This window comes from Corythoichthys intestinalis, chromosome 8 (assembly GCF_030265065.1).
Source record: "Corythoichthys intestinalis isolate RoL2023-P3 chromosome 8, ASM3026506v1, whole genome shotgun sequence".
Classification (NCBI taxonomy): Eukaryota; Metazoa; Chordata; class Actinopteri; order Syngnathiformes; family Syngnathidae; genus Corythoichthys; species Corythoichthys intestinalis.
In genome coordinates, this window is record NC_080402.1 from 56236987 (window position 1) to 56249542 (window position 12556).

Sequence of the window (12556 nt, forward strand, 5' to 3'; positions counted from 1 at the left end):
GAAGTCATTCCCTAATAAAATCCTGATTAATTATTTTTTGACATGTATAACAAAACGTATAATGGCTATAAAATTCTCAGATTTTACACTAGATGCACAAAAATCACAAAATGCAGAGATAATCACCTATATTTTCAGGATCAATAGCAATATTTAACATATCATATAAGTTTCTGCCCAAGATAGCAACTTAATTTTTTTAATTTAGTGCAATTTGGAGTTTTCAGCAGTTCATAAATCACTTAATTTTCACAGTTCACAGGAACTTAATACTTATGGGAAATGGGTGAGGAACTGCCTGTTCTGCTCTATGGTGTTCGTATCCAAGAGATTCTGAAACGAAAATCAAATATAACATTTAAAAACCTGGCAAAAACAATATGTATTTTCAGAGCCAAACGTTTCTTTTATCTTCAGCTAGTTGTGGACAAAATTTGCCTGTAGTTTGTATGTACATAGTTCTGTCTTGGTCTTCTCCTTGAAGTCTTTGAGGGAGGTGAACTTGTCGCTGTCCATGAACTTGTGCTCGATCCTCCTCCATCTTGCAGTCCACAACCCAACACTTCTTCCCCATGGTGCTACACTGAAAGTTTTTGAATTTAAATGTTACATAAAATAAAACACGTAAAAGCTGAATTTTTTTTTAATATGGACGCTGAAATGTCGAAATTATAATTTAGAGATACAAAATTCAACATGGCAGCCATCAGAAAACAGAGCTTTTTAAATTGAAATTCTTGTAAATAAATGTGTAAATCCCGGAATATTTTATAGATATGAATCTAAAACACTGTAGATTCTTGGTTAAAAGCAAAAAAAAAAAAATAATAACAAAAAAAACCTTGCAGTTATCATTTATTTTACGTAAATATTTAAAGTTAACGTTAGGCTAATTTTTTCCATCTTCATTTGATTGTCTTTACAACCTTTCAAAGTGCATGCATGGTCGGAAAAACATAATCATTACCTTGAATCCTCGACCAAATTCTATGCACTAAAACTTTCGTCCTGTTTCCATTTCCACCTAAATCCCCCGTTAGAACGCAGCGTTTGTTTCAGTTTATTAGAGCTCTCCCTGCCTGCGTCGGCCTCCTCCGGGAAGGCGTGGTGCAAATTTTAGTAGGAGCTGTCCCGTCAACTAATGGTGAAGTCTATGGTATGTGTTGCCAATTAGTAAAAGAAACGTGGACTTTATTAGTTCCTTTTGGAAAAGTGTAACTCGTAAAACACTCCCAAAATTCTTACCCTTGTATAAAGATTACCAAACGACCACGATCTACGTCCTTATCTAATGCAAAACAAAAAAGAAAAGTATAGTCTGTTTAAACTTGAGTGGCGGATGTTACTACTACTGATAGTTTTCATTCAATTTATATTTTCACCACCAGCTGGCGGCAAACACCTCGTTTAAGAACAGTAGGGGACACTGGGGCAATGTGAGACATTTGCCCCTCACAAATCAAACTAAAACAACAAACCAGTAAAGTTTACCTATTTATTATACATATTAATTTTAGACGTTTCCTAGCAATGAAAATTATCAGTATGCACTCAGGATGAATGAAAAGTTAAAAAATCAAAATTGGTATTGTGTCTTACCTTGTACCATCTAAACTGATTGTTACTTTTTCCATCTTAATATAAAAAATCATAATAGCAAATGTTTTCAAAGTTATAACGGGTAGCTGAATGAATGTCATACAGCATCCTCGCTTTTGGTCAATTAAAGACATTTTTTAAACACCTGAACGCAGCTCAAGCTCTACTATCGTACGTGTCAAGTTGTTCGGTTTCGGTGTAATTTGTACAAGTGAGCACTGATTTTTAAATGTGTACACCGTACATTCAAAATCTGTATGTTTTTCATGCATTATGTTTTTTTTCTCCGTTTAGATTTTGTCACCGTTTCGGCAACGAGACTGTGCGTTACTATGCGTTACTACATTGGTAGAATGACGCAAGAAAAGTCAGAGATACGGAGAGAGAAGAGTGGGAGTGGGAAGGAGGGAAGAGTGTTGTGACGCTGTAGCAAACGCGATGCTTGGCTAGGTCGTTCCAACATTTCCTGGCTGTAGCCAACAGCCTACAATCTACGCCTAGATATCACATGCATATAGAACTACATGCGAAATGAGAGACTCCGCGGCGTTAGTAAAAAGCCGCTATTTTAAAGCAGTAGCCTTCTCAGAAAGGCTGTTGTAGTGAACCTTCCTAGCGAACCTAAGTAATTTTTTATCTAAAATACTCCTAAATCGTCAAAATCTTGACTCGAATCTATCTTTAAATGATGAAACAGTTTAAAAACTTTCACATGTTGAAAGTAGACAGAAGGGAACTAATGCAAAAAAATGGGAGCAATTTTAATAACTTTAACAGTTGATTCGCAACATTAAATGACTTCCAAACGTAGCAAAGATTACTGTTTTTTTTTTCTTGTTGTAGAAAAGATGGGGAAAATAACATTAAAGGTAACACCGGTTACTTTGCCAAGTAACTAATTACTCTTACATTCAGGTAACTGAGTTACAAACTCACTTACTTTTTGGGAGAATTAATTTGTAACTAATTACGTTTTAAAAGTAAGATTAACAACACTGGTCATAAAGATGAAGTCTGCAGAACGAAAAGGGACGAAAGCCATTCTATTCTGCCAATTTGTTGCCGAACACAATTTGCCTGCAACTATTGCTGATCACCTCTCAGAATTAGCAAAAGAAATGTTCCATGACTCAAAGACTGCGTCGGTAAGTTAATTTTATCAACTGACCTTTTTAATTTATAATTGGACAAACTAACAAATTACCTTCAAGTCAAACTGAATTACGAGCTGAAGTGCCATGAAGTGCAACCATTAAAAGACATGATAGAAATGACCAAAAGTGCTACATGCAATTATAACAAAAGTCAATGTTAAATTTTAGTAATCATAATGTAGCTGAAGATATTGATTGTTCTTTGATTGCACCAGGTTATATGTGACAATATGTAACAAACGTTATGTACTACACCATAAAAGAATATCATCATACAACATAAACATTATATGACAAAATTACCCATGGCCAGATCAATGTTTCCTGGATCACTTCTTTCATCTTCAAAATGCTTTTCATCGGGCAAGTGGGACGAAGATATCATTCTCCTTAGAGCTGCTAACTACAATTTTCTTTTCGGGTGTTTTCGTTTTCGGGTTGGTCTTTTCTTTGCAACTTTGCCTTTTCCCAACCAATTTTTGACTGACACATGAGTCAGCTGACCAAGCTTATCCAGGCGGACCATGTGCAGTGGATGGATTAGTATCAGTTACTACAACCCCTAGCAAAACGTATGGACTCACCAGTCTCAGACGAGTACTCACTCAGACATTTTATCATGTAGAACAAACTCCGATAAAAAGCTTATCAATTAGTTCAAAAGTGCAACTCTTTAGCATTCAGAAACACTAAAAGAAATGAATAAAAAACATTGTGATGTCAGTAAATGTTACTTTTATAGAGCAAGTACAGGGAACTATATATGGAATCACTCCATTCTGAGGGAAAAAATGGAATCATGAGAAACTAACAAAGAAATAAAAATCAAAAAACATCTCATATACTGTATTTAGCAGCACCACCTCTGGCTTTTATGACAGCTTGCAGTCTCTGAGGCATGGACTTCATGAGTATTCTTCATCAATTTGGTACCAACTCTCTTTGATTGCAGTAACCAGATCATCCTTGCAGGTCGGAGCCTTGCTATGGATGATTTTTTTTTTCAATTTCCACCACAGGTTTTCAATAGGGTTGAGAGCTGGGCTATTTGCAGGCCATGACATTGACTGGATGAGGCTTTCTCCAAGGAATGCTTTGACAGTTTTAGCTCTGTGGCATTGTCATCTTGGAAAATGACAAACATATTTTAATTGAAGGGATAAGAAAGCTGCCTAAAATTTCAATGTAAACTTGTGCATTTATTGAGGATTTAACCATAGACATCTCCTCAGTGTCTTTGCCTGACATGCAGCCCCATGTCATCAAGGACTGAGGGAATTTTTATGTTTTCTTCAGGAAGTCGTCTTTGTAAATGTCACTGGAATAGCACCAAACCAAAGTTCCAGCATCATCACCTTGTCCAATGCAGATTCTTGACTCTTGACACCTTGTCCATTGCAGATTATTGACTCTTGACAAGGTGGTGATGCTGGGTCCAATGCAGATTCTTGACTCTTGACAAGGTGATGATTGCACTTTTGAACTAATTCATTATTTTTTCAACCTTTTTATCTGAGTTTGTTCTACATGATAGAATGTCTCAGTGAGTGCTCATCGGAGACTGGTGATGCCATACTTTTTGCCAGCGGTTGCAGTAAATACATGGCAATAGTGTACGAACGAGATGTTTATTGAGCTAAACCTACCAGTTCTGTTCGAAAATAATGTCCTTGGTGCCAAATTCACTAGTAAAGATATGGAGAAACATACAAATGTTCAGTTAAAGAGCCGGCCTGATCCAGAGGTAGCTTTTTTATCGACACCTTTTTCTTGTGTGCATTACCGTACGCCACTGACAATGACATTCTCCTGTTTTAACAATCTGTTCTTTACCACTATATGCCCTGTCTTTCTTATATATTATATCCTCTGGTTGTCTAACGTCTCTGACCGTTCATGGGGGTAATTTACATTGCTATTTTTGTGTAGTGATCGCAAATGCTACTCAGTGACACCCAACGAAAACCTTCAATTTTTTTCCCCAATGACACATCTTAAGTCTATAATTTATTTACACTTCCCCCTTACTAAAGTTGTTTTTACAACAGAAAAGGTAACAACAGTGACAGTCAGATACCATTTAAATTTTTTTCAGGTCGTTCATTTTCAGACAGAAGCAGCACGGCAAAACGCTACGCTAATAAATAAGTAAAAATATCAAATTGGCTTACCTCGTCGACCATGGCCCCCAACAAAATGTTTACTGCATATGAAGGTGAATGGCTTCACCTTGCTGGCATTAAACTGATCTTTTAACACCCGCACAAGTTGAATATTTCTAGACATTTTTTCCTCCGAGTTTTTGGCTTCGGGAAACGTATAAAGAAAACATCCGTCATATGTCGTAATGTCTAGAGTCGTTTGTACAAATTCCATAGAAGCAGGGTTTACACGGCATGTTCTTTTTTGAAAGATTACCGGCAGAAAACAAGCAGTAATAACATAGTTTGTATGCGAGGGCGTATCTATGTTGGCCCACTTCCTGGTTAAGATGGCGACGCACAGTCTAAAATAGCATTCGTACGGTGCGCTATCGACCTGTCAGATGCAGGGTATACACTGGATTGTTGCCAGTCAATCACGAGCATGAAACCCCCAGAGTGGGTCATTGTGACAATGTTGTCTTCAAGAACACCACTGGGCTGATTCTGCTACTATAAATAAGGCATAACCTATATCTTTTTGGGCGTGAGGCTTATCGCAGGTGATAGACCTTGAAAAAATGTCCTCCATTCTTCAGCCCGCGCCCAATCCATATAAAGTATGTGGGGGCATGAACACCTAAAAATAGAGACAATGGCATGGGTTTGGTCAAGAAGCTTTGGCCAAATGATTTGAGGCTCTAAACATGGAAAACATATGCGCTGGACTTCTCATGAAGAACGACAGTGGACAGATGTCATTTCTTTATTTTCTTGTTCAACCCATGTGAATCACATTTGAACTTTGACCCCAGGTTGTACATTTTTATGTCACAAAGGCACACTCTCCTTACCCAGACACCACAAAGATGGTGAAGCAATCATGGCATTATTTTTAATAAAAGAATTGGAAAGACATTTGTTCACCTTTTTGGATCAGAGTTGACCATGGCTTTTATTATACATGGTTATTTTTCGGATTAGAACATTTCAATGTTGAGGTCCAGTTACCCTTCAAAGTGCCCCAAAAGATCTTCACAGCTTCCAGTGCCAATAACCTTAACGTCTATCCCTGTTTCACTGTTGAGAGAAAGCAGACCACATTGAATTGTCATCGTCAGAGTATATATATATTTTTTATTGAATATCAGATATGTTAATACATTGACGTGGGGGATAGTTGGTCACTCAAAGTTTGGAGGTGGGGCTGACTTGAACTATGTAAATAAAGTACAGTGGTGCAGGAAGCGGAATGCTGAGGGTGCTGGGGCACCCCCTGGTGTTGGGGAGAAAAAAGTGTTTCGGTAGATTTTTTTTTTCCCAGTCAGTCAAATGAAACATTGAAACAATAGCATATTAACTTTGGGGATTAAATATATATGTTCAAAAGTTTATGCTTATTAATAAGATGGTCATCACCTGACACCTTGCTTGCTACCGGTCACAGTGATTAAAGTGCGTATGACACCAAAAATCATGTTTATTTTATATTTCACGTGGTGTTTTATGCTTCTGAATGAAATGTACCGCTTGGATGTGTGTGGAAGCGATCATTTTAAATATTCAATTTTTGAATCTCACACCATGAAAACGAGTTACTTCCGGCTCCAGTCTCTGGTTGAGGACGAATGCAAATGTGACATCGTCCGGGTCAGCGTCTCACAATACAGCATTGCTTTATAGCATGCAGATGGACTGCGAATTCAGCTGATTTTGCGGATGAATTCTTTTATTTTTAGCATCACACCAGCCAAACAGCTGCAGGCTTTTGCAGCTGCACCAGGGAGAGGCGTGGGAGCCTTTTTGGGTTTCCGAAAGGTCCCGTTCACCCCGAGATTGGCCGAAACAAGTGTGCGACAACTGTGGGACCATTGGACTTACGAAGTAGTGAATAAACATCATGTTTTGTATTATGTCAAATACTGGGATCATTTTAATACGTAGGTGGCTTGCATTTTATGGTTGACATTCTCCTTGTCCACCGAGGATGCCACTCGGCCAACGACCAGCGGCATGTCGCACACCACCTCTCTCCGGGAGAGCACTATACTCGGCTTGTTGCCCTCTTTGTGGGCCCGGTGTTCTGTCAAATTTTCCACCCCATCAGAAATTGCAACTTTGTGTTAAAAATGGCCGCGAATACAGCGATTACCAATTAAACATTACAAACTTTCTCTAAAGGACTATTTACTAACGTTTGATGATGGATGTAGAAAAGTTCTCCTCAGATACATCTCGCTATGTTAGCTGCACAACAACTGCACGCCGCTCTGTCACTGTTCTTCACCGTGTATTTAAGCATTAATTTACGCCGTATTCGTGTTGACCATGTGGCAGCTACGCGCTCCTCCGACGTCTGCCAGTTTGTCCGGCAGTAATTCTCCAGCTGCTTTCCCGGCAAACATGCTCTCCTCCCGCAGAAGGGGACGAGCTGCAACTTGCTCGTCGCCGGGCAGGTTGCCGATCAGCAAAGACAATCGACAACCCCGCCGCCGTGTGATATGATCCCAGGTAGTTTTGACTGATTTTTTTTGCTTCGAAATCCGAGAATAGTCTTTGAAACATCACTCGGTTTGGGTTAGCATGTTGGCTAGCTGTCACACCTCCTGGTTTGTTTACGCTGTCCGAAGCCGGGCAGGGAAATGACAAAAAACTCCGGAGGCATAAAATATAGTTTGGGAGGTGCAAGAAAATTTTGACCATTTTAAAGTAATTTTGCCATGTCGTACTGAATAAATGCATTTTTTTAATATTTCATATTCCATTTAGCACAAGACGGTTATTTGTCATACAATTCATTTAGCAATTGGGGAAAAATACTTTGATAAATAGAATATCCTGTAAAAATATTGGAGTAGAGAGACTGAAACAATGACATTCTCTCTCTTCGTCACATTTTCATCGTTCTGAATAATTCCCCCTCATTGGGCTGAATTCTAAATCAGATGAAACCATGACCCTGCCGATATCAGGCCACTTGGAGACGCTAGAGTCCTATAATGGTAGGCGGGCTAAATGGCAGATTACAAAACTAATTTCATCTGCGCTTTGCCAAATTGTTGTATATGGTTGAATCGTCTCAAAGTATGATTCTAATTCACATAACAATGCTGGTTAAGACATTTTTTCTCTTTTTGTACGCACTTTAAAGAGCTATTGGAACTAAGATTCAACTCGAGGTCGAAAATGTAGATGATTATGATACTTTATAATAGTGCCAAGCGAAGAAAAGTTGGCTGCAGATTTATACCGTGGAGAACTTAAAATACAGTGGGGCAAATAAGTATTTACTCAACCACCAATTAATTGTGCAAGTTCTCCTCCTTGAAAAGATTATAGAGATGCCTGTAATTGTCAACATGGGTAAACCTCAACCATGAGAGACAGAATGTGGAAAAAAAAGACAGAAAATCACATTGTTTGATTTTTAAAGAATTAATTTCCAAATTAGAGTTGAAAATAAGTATTTGGTCACCTACAAACAAGCAAGATTTCTGGCTGTCAAAGAGGGCTAACTTCTTTTAACGAGGTCTAACGAGGCTTCACTCGTTACCTGTATTAATGGCATCTTTTTTAACTCATTATTGGTATAAAAGACACCTGTCCACAACCTCAGTCAGTCACACTCCAAACTCCACTATGGCCAAGACCAAAGAGCAGTCGAAGGACACCAGAGACAAAATTGTAGACCTACACCAGGCTGGGAAGACTGAATCTGCAATAGGTAAAACGCTTGGTGGAAGGAAATCAACTGTGGGAGCAATTATTAGAAAATGGAAGACATACAAGACCACTGATAATCTCAATCGATCTGGGGCTCCATGCAAGATCTCACCCCGTGGCGTCAAAATAATAACAAGAACGGTGAGCAAAAATCCCAGAACCACACTGCCAGACGTGTCCCCCTGCTGAAGAAAGTACACGTCCAGGCCATCTGCGGTTCGCTAGAGAGCATTTGGATGATCCAGAAGACAACTGGAAGAATGTGTTATGGTCAGATGAAACCAAAATAGAACCTTTTCGTAGAAACGCAGGTTCTCGTGTATGTATCGAGAGATTTTGAGTGAACATCTCCTTCCATAGCAAGGGCATTGAAGATGAGACATGGCTGGGTTTTTCAGCATGACAATGATCCCAGAACCACACGGGGGGACCTAGTGAATGACCTACAGAGAGCTGGGACCACAGTAACAAAGGCTACTATAGTAACGCAATGCGCCGCCAGGGACTCAAATCCTGCACTGCCAGATGTGTCCCCCTGCTGAAGTAAGTACACATTCAGGCCCGTCTGCGGTTCGCTAGAGAGCATTTGGATGATCCAGAAGAGGACTGGAAGAATGTGTTATGGTCAGATGAAACCAAAATAGAACTTTTTAGTAGAAACTCAGGTTCTCGTGTTTGGAGGAGAAAGAATACTGAATTGCATCCGAAGAACACCATATCCACTGTGAAGCATGGGGGTGGAAACATCATGCTTTGGGGCTGTTTTTCTGCAAAAGGACCAGGACGACTGATCTGTGTAAAGGAAAGACTGAATGGGGCCATGTACCAAGAGATTTTGAGCTAAAATCTCCTTCCATCAGCAGGGCATTGAAGGTGAGATGTGGCTGGGTCTTTCAGCATGACAATGATCCCAAACACACAGCCAGGGCAACAAAGGAGTGGCTTTGTAAGAAGCATTTCAAGATCCTAGAGTGACCTAGCCAGTCTAGATCTCAACCCCATAGAAAATCTGTGTAGGGAGTTAAAAGGCCGTGTTGCCCAACGACAGCCCGAAAACATCACTGCTCTAGAGGAGATCTGCATAGAGGAATAGGCCAAAATACCAGCAACAGTGTGTGAAAAGCTTGTGGAGAGTTACAGAAAATGTTTAGCCTCCATTATTGCCAACAAAGGGTACATAACAAAGCATTGAGATGAACTTTTGGTATTGACCAAATACTTATTTTCCACCATGATTTGCAAATAAATTCTTTAAAAATCAAACAATGTGATTTTCTGTTTTTTTTCCCACATGCTGTCTCTCATAGTTGAGGTTTACCCATGTTGACAATTGCAGACCTCTCTAATATTTTCTAGCAGGAGAACTTGCACAATTGGTGGTTGACTAAATACTTATTTGCCCCACTGTAGCTTGCATTGTAGCCATATTACTGTTTGTTATTGCTGTTGAGCTGCCGCCGTGCAAATAGCTCTTGGATAATTGTGTGCAATTCATTTTGAGTGTTGTGAAAATTGGGTGTTAAACCGAGGCTTATTGGGCCTTTTAGTTTTCAAATATGTTTTTGTGTCACTGTTGTGTCTAGCTGCGGGGATTTGCATACCAAGTGCAATATTCAATGCCTCACTGTCAACTTCTGCAACTTCTATTCATACATATTTTATGCGCAATACTTATTTACGTGCAATATTAATCTACACTATTCAATGCCTTCACCGTGAACTGCTGCTACTTCACTTCATTTACTTGCACTGTCTGAACATCGGACTACCTCATCCATATTTTATACTTATACAGATTTTATACTTTTATTCTTGCAAGCCACTCTCCAGATTTTTACTTGTGCAATATTCAATGCCTTCACTGTCAACTGCTGCTACTTCACTTCAATTATTTGCACTGCCTGAACATAGGACTACCTCATACATTATTTACATTTATTTATGTTTTATACTTTATTCTTGAAAGCCATTTTCGAGATTTTTTTACTTGTCCGTTTACTTGTTCTATTCTATTCTATTCTATTCTATTCTATTCTATTCTATTCTATTCTATTCTATTACATAATTACCTTCGTTTTATGGCTGGGTTGAAACAAAAGCGGTTGCGCAACGTCTGTAAACGGGGGTTTTCAGGGTAAAACGGACAAATTAAAAATAGTTCGGGGGCTTATTGCGCCATGAATCTGCTATGGCAGCATATAGACCTATTGTTCCATCAAACTCAACAGTTCTTTTGGCTTAAAATACAGCAGTTTATTTTAAAGAGCGGTGCAAGAGCAGAAACTGCCTTTTCAGTCTTGTCTGTGTTTTCCGCCATATATATTTATATTTTGAAAGTGTGTGTACTTTTTCTTACCTGATGTGTGCACAGAGAGTACATATGCTGGCGTGCGTTATAAAATCAGTTCCACACACGGGGCTATAAATCCTGGAGCAAATGATGGGAGTCTTATTAGGACAGCTTGGCTAACAAAAACAGAGAAAATACAAATACATGAATACATTATCAAGAGTGCAAGAATAAGCAACGAGTTCTAAAATTGCCTTCAAAATACACTCACATACTTATATTAGATATAATCATTGTATTATGGTGTGTCATCCTTAGAAGTGTTTTTGAAATTCATCCTATACAAATATACATAGACTTTAGATATATTTAAAGTGGTAGACTAATATTCACCTTTATTGGGTTTGGAAAAATAATTCCCTCTGTGCCTGTGAAAGCAGAGATTGTTTTAAAAAGTGAGTCCAACTTTAATACAAATATTTTCATAAGCAATAACAACACCATGCAAAACATAAGAAATATATCTGCATTCCGTTAATATAGTGCTACCACTCTTGTACCTTTATTAATCCACTAGTGAATTGCTAAATATGAAAGTTACCGAGAAATGTAACGTCTGAAAACAGTAAGCTGTGTTCAAATGTTAAAGTCGCTATATAATTCAGTGATCAGCATTTGGAGAGTGAAGCCATGATACGCCATATGGAAGTCTACATTATTTGCATACCTGCAACCACACAGATGAGCAGAAGTCCCAACAAAAGAGTTTTCACACTCATGCTGAACACTGGTGGATGAATAACTCACAATGACATTGTCACACTGTCTTCTTGCATTTTTATTGATGTCAGATCACTGAAGATCAATGTCAACCCGCCCAAACACACTTAGAAAAAAGGAAACACCCTCTTGTAGAGCGCACGTTGTTTATGTGATACTGTACTATGTTATCAAACTGAAATCATTTTCTAATATTTTAGTAACAATGTCTTGTCCTTTGAAGGACCAGGAGTGAAAAAATTCAATAAATAAATACACAATTACCTAAATTATTAAATATGCCATTATGCTTGTATTTTAATATTTATTACAGGATTTATTTATTATTATTATTTTTTTTTTACAGTATTTATTCATGTCAATTAATTTATGTTTATTTAACTGTTTATTTATATATTTGACTTTTTATTCATTTATTTCAATTGATTGATTTATTTATATTTTATGTACTACTTTTATTTTTTTATGTAATTATTTCAACATTTATTTCCATTTTTATTCATTTATTTCAACATTTTTCCCCCAAGGTTTCCTTAATTATTTATTTCAATGTATATATATATATATATATAAATTAGTTTAAATTTTTATTTATGGTATGTATTTCTCTATTTATTATATCTATGTATTTTCTGTATTCATGTATTTTTTATTTAATTATTTTAACATTTATTTAAATTTTTATTCATTTATTTCAACATTCATTTATTTATTCCAACATATATTTATTTCAATTTTAATTTATCTGCTTCACATTTTAATGTTCATCTGAATTTTTATTTGTATGCTTCACTTTTTATTTATTTCAATTTTTATTTATTTATGTAATCTTTTTATTAAATTTTTTCAACATTCATTTATTTATTAAT